Below are 7,826 nucleotides of genomic sequence, written 5' to 3'. Positions count from 1 at the left end.
CCCCTGATTGGGCCTTCAAAGGTGATAACATTAAATTAGAAAGATTTAAAAACATTTATGCATAGAAAAGCAATTGGTTCCCATAAGACCCATAGCATACCAGAAAAACCTATAGTGTCCAAGCATTCAAAACAAACCGAACCATGACCCCAAAGAGACTTAACCTCCAAAAAAGAAAGAGAAGCACATTTAGTTTCTTGCAAAATAAAAGTGTAAGGCCTATACTTAGAGATAAGAAGTTTGACCTCTTGCTTACGTCGATCATCATAGAGACCCCGCATGTTCCAAGTAATAATCTTCATGGGCAATAAGAGGGTTCACCATGTCCTTTGAAGCCACCATCTTCAAAAGGACAAGAAGGAATAGAGGACCAAGGGTCATCATTGCATCTACTTCTGCTTGACTTAGCATTGATGCCCGAGGGAACTAGACCCGACTTGACAACAATTCCATCAGTGGGGGGGCGCAGAAGCACTGCGAGATGCTGCTAGCCTAGCTAAGGAGCGAGTAGCCCTAGAATTATCCGTAGCTGATTGGCTTTGCTTAGACCGAGAAACCAGAGCGTAAACTTCATGGTCCAAGTGGCGAAATTCAAGATCAGGGAGCCCAGAAGAGGGTTGAGTTGGGTCTTCATTCAAATGGGTGGTATCCGAGGTTTCTTTAGTCCTTGTGGCAAGTTCTTGGACAACTTTGACCACAACATCCATGGCCGCAAACACCACTTCTGGCAGTGACTCAAAGGAGGTTCTCATATTAGTAAACATATTGTTGAAACCCAAGTGTCCCACATTCATAACAGAAAGATACGCAGCCTGGTTTGCAGTAACTAAGTGGCCCTCTTCCTCAGTTTGGTTTGCACATTTCTATTGATCTTCCATCCTCAAATGAGGCAGCAAACCATAGACAAGAGTAGAAGGAGCCACCAACTGGTCTGCTAAAACAAGAGTTGTTGAAGTAAGCAAAGAGACTTCCTCCTGAAGCTGCATTGGTTCAACATCATTGGAAATAGGTAGCGCCACAGCTAGGGGAGCTATAATTTCCATTAGATTATCCGCAAAAATAATGTCCCCTGGAGTTGCTTGTTCAAGAGGATCCTCAGCCAAATCCACGACCACTAAGTCCTCTGTGACCTTAGTCTAGGTAAGATGTGAACCACACGAAGGGCCTAGGGGGTGTCTGGCAGGTAAAAGGAAGGGGAGCAACCCTCTGTGATCTTGTAGGATTAAAGATTTTGTGAACATTTCTCTAAGTTTCATGGCTAGAAAACGATTTGAGGTTGCAGGAAGTGTTTAGGGTTTGATGACCTCGATATAGGGTCGGATAAGGGTTTATGAGGGATTAGGGTTTCAGGGTGTTAGACTTGAGGATCCAGAGAAAAGGTTCTATAAGTTATCAAAAGAGTCCTTGAGGCAGCTCAAAATGGTGTATCTATAGAGAAAAACAACTTAAATTGTGTTCCCAGCAACATAATTTAACATTGACCGTCCATTAGATCAGCTAGGCAGCCCAACAACCAAAGCACCCGACGTTGTTGGGCTATCTGTCATCAGCAATGCAATATGCCTCACAAAGTCTTTTTTCGACTCAAATTTCTGTGGAATTCTCTATGGTTTCCCTTTTCATAGGATTTTGTGTCGGTCCATACATTGTGTGGAGTTTAGCTCTACAATTGCGAATATGTCCTCTTTCTTCATGTTTGAAACCAGCCTATTGGGTGTCATTCTCCTTAATTGGGATATTTAGAATATTTAGGAAATATACCATGACTAGATTATGATTTAGGTGTGGGCCATGGTTTGGTGTGCCATATGGTGCACTAGGCTAGTGTGATGCAAGGTTCAAGGTTTCATAAATAAAGTCATTTTTGAAAGGATACCTTAAACAATCCAATTAAGGTGCACCCCCAAATTGTATCATAACATGTTTTTATATCTAATTATAAAATTTTAAAATCCAAAAAATGTTAAAATCAAGTAGATCTATAAACATATGAGAATCTTAAAAATGGACGGTCTAGATAATGTATTGCACGATGCACTATTTTTTGGACTCAAAATCTTCTTCTTCTTTTTTTCCATATTCATATATCTCGATATCGAGATGACCAATTAGAGGCTTTTTTCAAAATTAAAATTACCTTTTTTTCCAACATTAAAATAACATTTTCTGATAGATTTTTGAGATACATATGTAATTCTACATTTTAAGATTGCAACATTATATAAACTTTTTCCTTTTTGAAATGGGTATCTATAGTTGTCCCTCTTTGATGCACCTTGTTCTTCGAGAAATAGGTAAGCATCAAAGAAGTAGATATCTACGACTATAATTAAATGGTCAGCCTCCCATCACGGCTCATCGAGATGTCAACTGGCATCTTGCTTAGTTACCTAGTGCTTTTCTGACTTGGTTCTTTTGACTTGAGCATTTTTCAGATGTTTTCGCTTGAAGATGAGTAGAGGTTTTGCTTGGGATTCGTCATGCCACTGACTCTAGGTTTTTAAGTTCTAATTTGAAGATGGAACTGATTTTGGCTTTATCTTAAGGTTCTTTATCCCTTGGGTTTCTAATATGAAGAATTTAGAGTTATTCCACCGCGGGGCTTGTATCTTGCTAAGTTTAATTTTGGAAGTTCTCCTAAAAGGGTTTGATTAATGATTCTGATTTATTCGAGTTTTGTCTCTCAAAATATCATCAGGCATTTGGATGGATTCGTTTTCTTTCTCTTTTGCTATGTAGATCCTTTCTTCTTACCTAAGTCATCCATATTATAATGGGGTAAGAGACATTCCATAATTTATCAAACAACTTGTTTGAGAGGCATTCTTTGGGACGTTGAAGTTGATGGATTCTTTTCAGTCAAATCAACCTATTCTATTCTCTTTTACAATCGAAGTAGGTGGACCAATCCGAAATTGAAAGGCAAGAAAGTTCTACATAAACTTTTGGCCTTTGTTCGGATTATGAAGCATGATAAGGCTTTGACATTAGGTAATCTCAGGAAGAGGGGTAAAATTATAGTAAATATGCGTCTTCTTTGCAAAAATGATGAAGATAATGGTGATCACTTATGGGAATGGGCAATGCAAAAGATTGGCATTCCATTAGTCTGTCCCAATTCACATAAGGACATCGTAGATCACCTTAAATTTACAATGATACTGAAGGTAGGGTGTATCATTTGGGACATCTTTGGTGCTGCAATTGTTTGGGAACTGTGGTTGGGGAGAAATTAAATAACGTTTGAGGGTGTCTCTTTGGAGTTAAAGGAGGTGAAGCGTAGAAGATATTTGGAGTTGGTTTAATATTACTAAGGAAGGAAGAGGGGTTTCTAAGGTAGATATTGAATTGAACATGCCTGGTCTTATAACTTTTAACATTGTCTAACTTTTAACATTGTCAAGGTTTGACCGAAATGTAGATGGCAACTCCCGGTGATAGGCTGTTTTAAACTAAAATTTGATGGATCATCTTTGGCAATCCGGGTTAGGTTGGTGTGGGCAGTGTTTGTAAGGATAGTTCAGGTGATGTTGTTTTAGGTTTTGCAAACCCTTGTGGATGTTTATCTGCTAATTACGCCGAAATAACTATTGTATTGCAAGGGGTGAAATTGTTGTGGACTGAGGCAAATTAGTGGACTGGTTGTTTTTGTAGGGGACTCGCTTAATGTGATAAATTGGTGTAATAAGGAGTCTAAACCACCTTGCAGTTAAGAGCTTTATGGATGCAGGTTATGAAGATTACAACTTAGTGGGCAGTATCTTTCAATCATGTGTATAGGGAGGTCAATGAAGTGGCAGAAGGGTTGGCAAAGCGGGGTACAATGTTGGATTCTATTACTGTTTATGAGTCTTTGATTTGATTTTCCAATTTCATGTAACTTAATTTTATTAATAAAAGTCCGTACTCTTGTCAAAAAAAAAAAAAAAAAAAAAAAAGAGAAAAGAGAGCCAATGGCTGAGTTAAGTGATGCATCCTAGGTCAACCACTCCGTGCCCGTGAACAAGTTACAAGGCAAATTTGGTGAATGCTATTTTGAGGCAAAATTGGTGAATGCAAAATTGTTATTTCTTAAAATATCTCTCGCTATATCAACTACAAATCTATTCTTTTTGAAAAATATATAATAATATTCAGTGCATTAAAAATGTAATTTATTTTACTTTCTTGATTTTGGATATCGGACGAGGCCCTCCCTGGTAAGGCTCTTTATGGCCTCAAAATGGCATTCAACCACTCCAACTGTCTAAATAAGTCATGACATATAGAAAGTGGCAATTTTCAATTGAAATCTTGAAACCTGTATACTGAATCGGCTCTTGCGACATTATGTATCAACCAATATAGAAAGGTTGACTTTGGCCGAGTACTCAGTCCAAGCGCTAGCCAAGTTTGAGTAACTCGGCCCGAGTAGTGACGAGTATTGTATCAGCAAAAAAAAGGTTAAAAAATACAAAAGAAATTTAGAAAAATAGGAAATGTATGTTTAAAGTAATATTAAGCAAAACTCTTCAAAATGAGGTTACCGAAATAGCAAAAAAATAGATTTTAAAAAAAGGTGTGGTTTGAAAAAGGTTGAAACTTTAAACAATCCAATTAAGGTGCACCTCAAAATTTTATCATAAATGTAATTTTGATATAAAAAATTCTTAGGATGGCTTAGAATCTATTTCATCTCTAATTATAAAATTTTAACTCTAAATATGATTCAAATCAAGCAGATCTATAAACACATGAAAATCTTGAAAATGGATGATCCAGATAATGTGTTGCAAAATATTCGTGGACTCGAAATCATTTTTCTCTTCATATTCATGCATCTTGACATCGAGATGATCAATTAGAGGGTTTTTCAACATCTAAATAACCTTTTATGATAGATTTTTGAGGTGCACCTTTAATTCTACATTTTAAAGTTGCAACGTTATAAAAACTTTTTCCTTTAAAAAATCACCTTGTGACTGGGATTTTTTGAAATAATCCAAAGAAGATGGGAAAATATGAAAACATCTTTCAATCTTTGCCAAAGCGATACAAAAAATAAAATAAAAATAAAAATCGTCATGAATAAATTCCTTATTTTTATGTATTTCTAATGATTTTTATTTTTAATTCTCCAAGTAGGAAACCTAACTCGAGGTAACCGGGCTCACCATAGTACCGAGCCCAAGCAGTCAACCCGACTACTAGGCACTCGGACCGAGTAGTCAAACACTGGCCAATATATTCTACACATGTGGCATATTTGACCGTTGTCTTGACCGGGTATTAGGCAAAGCCTGGAGGTGATGAAGCCACCCATTCATCCTTTATAATCATGGCTTCTGACCCTTCGTTTGGGATACTAAATCCAGTTCCAATATGTTAGCATATAAACATTGTGGATTGTGTTAGGGAATTACATAGTCAAGATAGCAAGGCCCTATAATTCGACATCTTGAGTTTCATTCCTACCATAAGTATTAACCTCTTCCCCACTGAACTACCAAAAAAATAAAATTCAACACCAATATACACAAGAGTAAAGAATTATATTTGAGATGGAATTCAAAGTTTGAATAGTGTTGCCTCAATTCTCCATTTGCCCACCCTACACAGGAGTCCATTGCGTCATTTCCAGAAATGCACAATGCATGCACAATCTTCTTTCATTATGTTGTAAATATTCACAAAAGCAAGAATGAAGAGAACCATTGCAATTTGTAGACAAACTCAATCCAGGCAAAAGTAATTGAATGAAGAAACCGTCCCACACGTATGTGTAAAGGATCACCATTAAATTTGACACAAATCTCTAGAAAGGTTATTACATTGGTGGATACTTGACTTTTCTAGATATCTGTGCCAATTTTAAAAGCGATCTTTTGATGTCCTACACACATGGGCGTGAGAGGGTCTCATAGGATCATTACTCATTCATTATACGCCCCAAGTTGAGATGTCAAACGACAAAAAAATTGTATGGTCCAATGGTTCAAAATTGTACACTTGCTCCTCGCAAACGCAAAGCACATTGTTAACAGAGATTTGTTTGACCTAAACCTTCAATTTATATATTCATCTCATACTAAAAGGGAAAATGCTCAGAGCCTGAAAAACACTACACTGCTCCAAATGAATGGCCACTCAAGTATTGACTTTCAATTTGAAGGACAATCAAATTAGGTTCCTAGAAGTTCCAAATCTTCTTATCTCATGCTAGGAAATTGGGCTCGGGTCAAGATGGTAGCAGTTGGGTTTTCATAGCACTACGGCTCAAGTTCCATTTCTATGTAACCTTGTCAAAAGGCGAATCAAATATCATTCGCAAACCTTTGGATGAAACAAAATCTATGTAAGTAGGTATTTGGGGTGCAAAACAAGAATTTACAGTGTACTCACGAGGGAACACGCTATATGCGCCTCACATTGGCATTTGTAAGTGTGTCATTGATTGGCTGTTTGATGGTCTTGTGGGGCATATCCCGAACAACATCATTGTGGTAGTAAATCATGAGGGTTTCATCTATGGAAATAGTACTGGCACAGCCTGCCCCTTTTTTGTTGATAAAAGGCCAAGGGGCACAGACAAAATAACTAGATGGACACTGAATTGAAGATCAACGTGTAAATATATTTGCAACAATAGGAAGTACAAATGTTTCAAAATCCATGAGTCAATTGCTTGAGATGACATAGACATGGATATCAAAGAAATTACTCAATCATTTTAGGACTGAAGACCTAGCCATATATACTTGCGCAGAAAATCTCAAATCATAGCAAACCCCCAAACTAGGTGTAACCAGACCAAATGTACAACTTGTTCCCACAAGATTACCATATATGCAACGTTACTCCTAAAAGGTCACAGGAAGAACGAAAAAGTTTAGGAAAATTACGTATGACCCCCAATACCACACTTGATATGCAACTTAATCTTACCCCCCAACGAGTCTGTTCCTCTAACTTTTGTCCCCAAACCAATGTTTTCTAGCAAATACCCCTAACGATCCCAAAACTTAAAAGAAGGCAAAACTATCTTTATTGTACCCTTTACCTCTCTTCTCCCTTACTTTACCTTTTACCCTTTACCCACGCCTCTCCCTCACCCCTTCCCTACAAGACCTAAAAAATTATTGCAAGAGGAACCACATTCCACAGACGCACTCACGGCGTAACCTCCCTCCCTCTTCTTTGCGCCATCTCCCGTCCCGAGCTCTCCCCCTCTCCTTTTTGAAGGATTTTTTGACCCGAGTCCTACCCTCTCTCTCTTCTACTGTCTCTTTGAATCCAAGGCCCGATCTCTCTCTCTGTGAAACAACTATCAATTTCTTCGATCCAGCCTAAGCCCCCAAAGCCCAAGCTCGATTTTTAGCTCTATCTCTCGGCTCCAAATCAACCACCTAAAAGCAACCACCTAAAAGCAACATATAACTCCGGTTCTCCTTATTATTAGCTAACATGTAACACTACTCAAAAGCAAAAAGAATAAAGAAAAAAGAAAACAAATTGAGGGACAGAGAGTGAGAAAAGGGTCCGACAATCTATGAGGGCAATCCAGAAGAAAGAGTTTTTGAAATCACAACAATGCTCTGACACTGTGTAAGTATGATTCGGCAGTAGAACACTCTCGAGTCACGAGGCTCCGGCATGGTGTAAATGCGATTCAACAGTGGAACACTTTGGAGTCACAGGGCTCTGGCACTGTATAAGTGCGGTCCGACAGTGGATCAAGCGTTGCGACACTATGTAAGTGCAATCCGACAATAGAACACTCGAGAGTCACAGGGCTCCGACACTGTATAAGTGGATCCGACAGTGAAACACTCTAGAGTCACATGGCT

The sequence above is a fragment of the Amborella trichopoda genome, chromosome 7 (assembly GCF_054954075.1).
Source record: "Amborella trichopoda isolate Santa Cruz 75 chromosome 7, AtrichopodaSantaCruz75HAP2 v2.0, whole genome shotgun sequence".
Classification (NCBI taxonomy): domain Eukaryota; kingdom Viridiplantae; phylum Streptophyta; class Magnoliopsida; order Amborellales; family Amborellaceae; genus Amborella; species Amborella trichopoda.
This window is presented reverse-complemented; position numbering follows the sequence as displayed.